This window comes from Anabrus simplex, chromosome 4, assembly GCF_040414725.1.
Source record: "Anabrus simplex isolate iqAnaSimp1 chromosome 4, ASM4041472v1, whole genome shotgun sequence".
NCBI classification, from domain to species: domain Eukaryota; kingdom Metazoa; phylum Arthropoda; class Insecta; order Orthoptera; family Tettigoniidae; genus Anabrus; species Anabrus simplex.
In genome coordinates, this window is record NC_090268.1 from 401,488,451 (window position 1) to 401,496,045 (window position 7,595).

Genomic DNA, 7,595 nt, shown 5'->3' on the forward strand with positions numbered 1-7,595 from the left:
TGCGGCTATACCTTAATTAAGGCCACGGACGGTCCTTCCCGTCCCTATCGCTGTCTCATTCCATCGTCACCATAAGACGTGGTGGTGGTGATTATTGTTTTAAGAGGAAGTACATCTAGGCAAGCGTCCTCTATGAATACTAACTAGAGGGGAAAGAAACTGAAAGGATTCGACATTTCGAAAAGTGAAGGTTTCAACCAAAGAAAGACAAGGGTTAAGAAGGGCGTGAAAATGAAAGATTCCTTAAGTCTAGAATGCTCTAATACCGTCGGAGTTGGAAACGAATAAGAGTTGACCAAGGGAGGTTGGATAGGATAGATGAAAGTGAGGAGCCTGGCACAAGTAAGTGGAAGCAATGCCAGGACTCGGCTGTGGGCCCCGTGGTTGCCAACCCACGCTCCAAAGTTCAGAGCCCCTGGGGCCCCTTTTAGTCGCCTCTTACGACAGGCAGGGGATATCGTGGGTGTTATTCTACCGGCCCCACCCACAGGGGGAACCTCTCTGTGTCAGTGCGACGTAAAAGATGTTGTTACGCCCTGTAGATAGATGCGTAATAAAACATGGTTTATTGATAGCGATCATTTAATATTGTAACAAAGCAAGGAGTGTTACCTTTGGTTTCCAGCACAAGCGGAATGCAGGTCTTGGGCCCTGCTACAGCGCACCGGTATACCACGCCAGATCTCACCAGCTTCAGGTGGCTTTCGTACATGGAGTATCCTCGGGGAGCACTAATCACCATCCTGCATACAAAGTAACACTTCATGAGAGACGAGCAAGGAAATACAAAACAGGAAACATTATTTACTTGATATAATATATAAAGCTCTGACAGGCTTAGCTTCTTAACTGACAGTCCTCACACGTGTCCAACTCTCAATGTATGTTGCCGCTATGAATCTTGGTGGTGATCATTGTTTTAAGAGAAAGTACAACTAGGCAACCATCCTGTATTAGCACTAATCAGAGGGAAAATTTGGAAGGGGCCCAACACTTTGAAAAAAATGAAGGTAACGGTCGAAGAAGGATAAGGGCAACGAAGGGCATGACAATGAAAGACTCCCTAGGCCTCGATTCCTAATACTGTCGGGGTTGGAAAAGAACAAGAGTTGACCAAGTGAGGCCGGATGGGATAGATGAAAGTGAGGAGCCTGGCACAAATAAGTGGAAGCAATGCTAGGACTCAGCTAAGGGTCCAGTGGTTGTCAACCCTAGCTTGCAAGTTAAGAGCCCCTGGGGCCCCTTTTGGTTGCCTCTTTTACAGGCAGGCATTACTGTGGGTTTTATTCTACAGCCTCCAGCCACAGGAGGTTGCCGCTATGAGAATAGCTGATGCAATACACATGCGCCACATATCGCCTGTAAAATATTATAGTCCCTATCCCGAACAGCCAGCAAATTGTTGTTATGAACAAATACACAATAGCTGAAAGCAAACTGGCCGGGAATCGAAGCTGGGACCTCCGGGTGACAGGCAGCCACGCTACCCCTAGACCGCGCAGCTGGCTGTAGAAATAGTACAGCATGAAAATAATTAACATCTAAAACAAAACTAATGGAATGCAGCCAAATGAAGTGAGATTTGTGCTTAACCTACACTGACAGAAGAATGAAGGACATAAAATGTAGACTACCACTACCCCAAGCGAGGAAGAATTCCTTTAAGTACAGAAATTGTTCACCACACACATGGATATTTGTATTAGAATGGATGTGAAAGCAGGGAAAAAACTGTTGCTACAAAGAGAAGATAACTGAATTCTTTGAAATGTGGAGTTTCAGAAGAGTTTTGAAGGATAGTTCTGATCACAGATGAAGAGGTAACTACCGAGCGAGTGGTCGCGTGGTCTGTCAGCTTGCATTCGGGAGATAGTGGGTTTGAATCCTACTGTCAGTAACCATAAAGATGATATTCCATGGTTTCCCGTTTTCACACCAGGCAAATTAATTAAGACCACGGCTGCTTTCTTCCCGCTCCTAACCCTTTCCTATCCCATCGTCACCATAAGACTTATGTGTGTCGGTGCAACGTAAAGCAATTTAAAAAAAGAAGAAGACTGAATAAACGTGGGGGGGGGGATAATAATTTGAAAAAAACGTTTCTGCAGAAGGGGTAAAAGTGATAGAGGAAAGTGAAGACAGAACATACAGAATGCATGTTATATAGCGACGAAGAGCTTAGGACAGGATAGGGTGAAATGGACAGCTGCTTCAAAGCAGTCTATGTATTCACATTTTAAAACAATTTATTTTCAAACGTGTGGTCAGTTCCTCACAAAATTATGTTGGGAATATTTAATACATCTATGAATTTGTATGCGATTTGTTGTAATTATTATGCTATACTATTCGTAATGGATTATTCTTCCTTTCTTTCTTAATCCACTCACCCTCCAGGGTTGGTTTCTTCCTCGGACAGCGAGGGATTCTACCTCTACCGCCTCATGGGCAGTGTCCTGGAGCATGAGACTTCGGATCGGGGATACAACTGGGAAGGAGGTCCAGTAGAACCCTACCTCGCCCAGGCAGCTTCACCTGTTATGCTGAACAGGGGCCTTGTAAGGGATGGGAAGATTGAAAGGGATAGAGAAGGAAGAACGAAGGAAGCGGCCGTGGCGTTATGTTAGGTACTGTCCCGGCATTTGCCTGGAGGAGAAGTGGGAAACCACGGAAAAAAAACCCACTTCGAGAATGGCTGAGATGGGAAACGAGCCCTGTCTACTCAGTTAACGTCCCGAGGCTGAGTGGACCCCTTTACAGCCCTCGTACCACTTTTCAAATTTCGTGGCAGAGCCGGGAATCGAACCCGTGCCTCAGTGGGTGACAGCTAATTACTCTAACCAGTACGCCACAGAGGCGGACTAATGGAATATTGTGAGTTATATTTTTAGTGTATTTCTGAGTCACTTAAGTTGGAGTATCTTACACTACATGTAAGGAATTTTTTAAAGTCATTTTCTGTAAAAAAGCCTTTTTCAGGGTATCTCAGTTATTTCTGGGATAGCTGGAGTTACTCAGATTTATTTTAGCTCTAGCCGGAAGTGTAAGACCGGATGCCGTTCCTGACACCACATGATTCTCGAGATGAAAATCTCGAGCCAGGATTGACTGGGATTTGAACCTCAGCCTTCTGGGTGGGAAGCCAGCAGCTATGCCATTGAGCTGATCACGAAGCGAACTCATTTTTTGTAAACTTAATGTTAATTTCTGTGATTATTATTATTATTATTATTATTATTATTATTATTATTATTATTATTATTATTATTATTATTATTATTATTATTATTGGTTTGACGTCGCTCCAACACCTCGAAGGTTTTCGGCCACGCAAGGAAGTGGATTGGGACGATAGTGGTCGTGGACTTAATTAAGGTACAGCCCCAGCATTTGCCTGGTGTAAAAATGGGAAGCCACGAAAAAACAACTTCGGGGCTGCCGACGGTGGGGTTCGAACCCGCCATGTAATTATTATGTTACTCTACAAGTGATATTTCAAATGCCACGTACATTTTGTTTTTTGTTATATTTATTTCATTTTTATCCTTTCCGTTCATTATCATGAAATTTCTTTGTTTTGTTATACTGTGTTTCCTTACAATATTTTGTTTTAATTTTTCCTTGATGTGTAATTTATGTATTAATTTAGTTCCGTTGCTCTTGTACTGTAAGCAGCTACTGGCACCAGGATATCTCCCAATTACAAAATATTAATATTAATCACAATAATAATGCGTATCTTGTGACTCTACGGAAGAAGTGCTCTAAAAACTTTCTCCCCTCGTATTACGAGGGCTGTTAATAAAGTAAGGGCAATATATAGAACGCTATATTTAATGAACTAACAAGTTCAGTTCCATTACATTCCTTCAATGTAGTCACCGTTCGAAAATGTCGGGAAGTCGTTGCGGACCATTAGCAAGGTACTCTCTGTTGATAACAGCAACAGTGCACCCTACTGCTCGGAGTTCAGATGCCACGTCAGGAAATTGGAGGCCTCCGAAGGCTTCCTTCAACTTCGGAAGCAGGTCGAACTCACAAGGACCCATGTCTGGTGAGTACGGTGGATGTTTCAGTACCTCCCCAATACCACGGTTGCAATAAGAGCTTGACAATGTTTGCGACATGACAGCGTGCGTTAAGGCGATCGTCTTGTAACCGTACAACAGGGTTACAGACTTCATTCAGCATTCATTATAATTATTATCATTAATTGACCCGATTCATTAGATTTTATATTCTGATTTTCATCATTTAGATTGTAGTATTAATTAGGTATCACGCATCTCATGTCATCTAAACATTCGATAAGGGAATTCCGTTTGTAATCATTATGAATGTAAATAAGTGAGATTTGTTGATTTGAAAACAAAGTTATATTTTAACTAGTAACTGAAGGCAGAGGAAATTGTGCAACCAAGACTATGTTTAACCGATGCTATCTTAGGCAAGAAAGTTTCCGTTGACACCGACAGTTTGTAACCTTTCGTACGGGTGGGGAAGCTAACAAGTCTCATGGCAAATTTTGTATCGTTCGTGACCACGTGGCTTCGAGCTTGCTTCCGTATTCGCTATAGCTACCGTTTATCGGTGTGGAAGGAATGACGATGTAGAAGGAAGACGCGTGGATATGACGAGTTTGTTTAAGTCGATGTAAGGATAGTAAAGTCGTCTAATATGAGTGGTAATTTACAATGATCTGATGGAGAAGTGGCAGCATCCAATTGCGAGGTAGAACGTCTGAATGCAAGTTTATTTCAGTATATTCACCATAGGCTGGGTGCCATTTCCTGTAGATGCATAGGCAGTATATATCGACCTTAATAGATATATGCAGTTAACAGTCGTCAGTGCACTTCTAATTCTTAATTGAATTTTATAACGTAATTTGCGAACGTTGTTTGTGTTGTAGATGCATCTAACACAGGGCCTCTCAGGGTGCATGCGCGTGGTGCATGCACTGTGCACGGTGCAAAAGACGACTTGGCTTGGTTGACCAGAGTGCAGACCCCCCACTCCTCGATTTGGAGCAATAGCGCTTACTCTCTCTTTCCTCACGCCTGTCTCGCTCGCTCCGCCTGTCTCCCTTTGCCCCACTTGCGCCGTAGCGCTCGAAATCCGGGCTGAGTTGAGCCGAGTATAGCCGAGTAGAGCCGAGCTTAGCCGAGTAGCCGAGAGACGAAGCGTTGATCCGAGCCATGCCGAGCGGCACCGATGCAGAGTGCACGGAGCTCTTGCGCTTCGATCTGCACGCGTGAGATTTTGGGTGTTTGAGAGGCCCTGATCTAACATAACACAGATAGAACTGTTGTTTTTATATCAACAGTCTCTGTATTAGCCATCAGGACGCGTGAAACTAGAGTAGATGGCACGCCTGAATATTACGGGTTCTTCAGTTAAAGTCTTCCAATTTCTGACAATGAATTCCAATGGACGTGACCACATGGACAGGGAAAGTTTTGTAGGCCAACTTCAGGTACGCAAAAAGATGAGATAGCATAATATACTACAGCTTCCAACTTCAAACCGGACGGGGTGGTACGAAGTTCAACAGCGGTGGTTGCAGACATATTCGTAAGGTAATTACAGCATCAGACATGTTATGTAAAGTAATATGAAGACGAAGTTAATCGGCGGCGATATAAAATTTAATTCAAGTAAAATGCCAATAGCTTCTTAAATTGATATCAGGTTTCCTTGTATGTAACAACAAATCTCACGGGGTATTATATTATTCGATTAAAGTAATGCAAGTTGATTGTGGTGTAAAGTATAGTCATGAGTTCAGTATTCTTTTAGTGATAGTAATTGATCCAGTTTCCCAGTACAAACCTGAATTGTGGAAATGCGACCACAATCTGCATCCGTCCTGATCCATATATCTGTATATTGCCATGTGTGTGAGTTTATCACCCCAGGTCTTGAGAATAATAAACATGAGAGGTATGCTCTCGAATTCGTCACTTATTATAGTGGCTGGCGCTCAACTAATTTGAAGAGTAATTGTGTGAATGTAATTAATAGTAACTGTCGTGGTAGAGGAAACCACAGTCTCGCGATAAACTGGACGTTTGCGCACATAGCTGGACGCAGATATCGCTCCCGGAGGCCCGGGTTCGATTCCCGGCTCTGCCACGAAATTTGAGAAGTGGTACGAGGGCTGGAACGGGGTCCACTCAGCCTCAGGAGGTCAACTGAGTAGAGGTGGGTTCGATTCCTACCTCATCCATCCTGGAAGTGGTTTTCCGTGGTTTCCCACTTCTCCTCCAGGCAAATGCCGGGATGGTACCTAACTTAAGGCCACGGCCGTTTCCTTCCCCCTTCCTTGTCTATCCCTTCCAATCTTCTCATCCCGCCGCAAGGCCTCTGTTCAGCATAGCAGGTGAGGCTGCCTGGGTGAGGCACTGGTCCTCCTCCCCAGTTGTATCCCACGACCCAATGTCTCACGCTTCAGGACACTGCCCTTGAGGCGGTAGAGGTGGGATCCCTCGCTGAGTCCAAGGGAAAAATCAACCCTGGAGGGTAAGCAGATTGAAAATCCACAGCCTGTTTCCAGTCATTCGATCGGGTCAGGAATGGAATGAATGAAGCCCCCATCTAGCGGCGAGTATAGGAATTGTGCCGGTTGCCGAAGCCTGTCGCACTCCGGTGGGGCGAAGATTGATGAATGACCGATGAAATGAAATGATATTGGAGAGTGTTGCTGGAATGAAAGGTGACAGGGAAAACCGGAGTACCCGGAGAAAAACCTGTCCCGCCTCCGCTTTGTCCAGCACAAATCTCACGTGGAGTGAACGGGATTTGAACCACGGAACCCAGCAGTGAGTGGCCGGCGTGCTGCCACCTCAGCCACGGAGGCTCTTGGTAAGCAGATTAAGAAAGAAAAAGTAGTGACTGTTTTGTCCCTGAGGCACAGCTTGTGTACGAATAACACCCTCGTGGTCGTATGCCACAATCAGCATAAGCTCCATCCGACTGGGTTCCTGTCGAAATTTCTGTGGACAGGGCGAACCTGGGTGACGCCATTTATTCGACTGACGCTTTAATTCAGGCCGTTAAGCTCGTACCCACGTCTCATCAATGGCGACAATACGCAGCAGAAATGCGTCTCCTTCTTTGCGGTATCTGTCCAGGTGGATGTCAGCCATTGCACATCTGTGCCATTTTTGTACGTTGGTGAGTTGATGTGGAACCCAATGGGACGTAATTTTCCTCATGTTAAGACATTTCGTCGGTATGTGCCACATCGTTTGATGACTGAGACCAACCTCTACGGATAATTCGCGGGACAGTCCATTGATGGAAACGAGACCACTCACGATGTCAGTCTGATCTTGAGGAATGGACAGCCGGCCTCTGCGGTGCAAAACCGCAGTCTCATTCCGACCAGCACGGAACGCCTCGACCCATCGTGCAACCGATCTATACGGTAATGCATCTCGCACAGGCTTCGATAATATTCTGATGCAGTTTTGCCACAGGCAACCTCGATTATAATCCACGGACGCTGATTACCATCTTAAAATATGCTTTAGAGCTGTGAAATCGACACTCTTCACTTCAACGCCACACAGCAACAACACTCCCAACTGGAT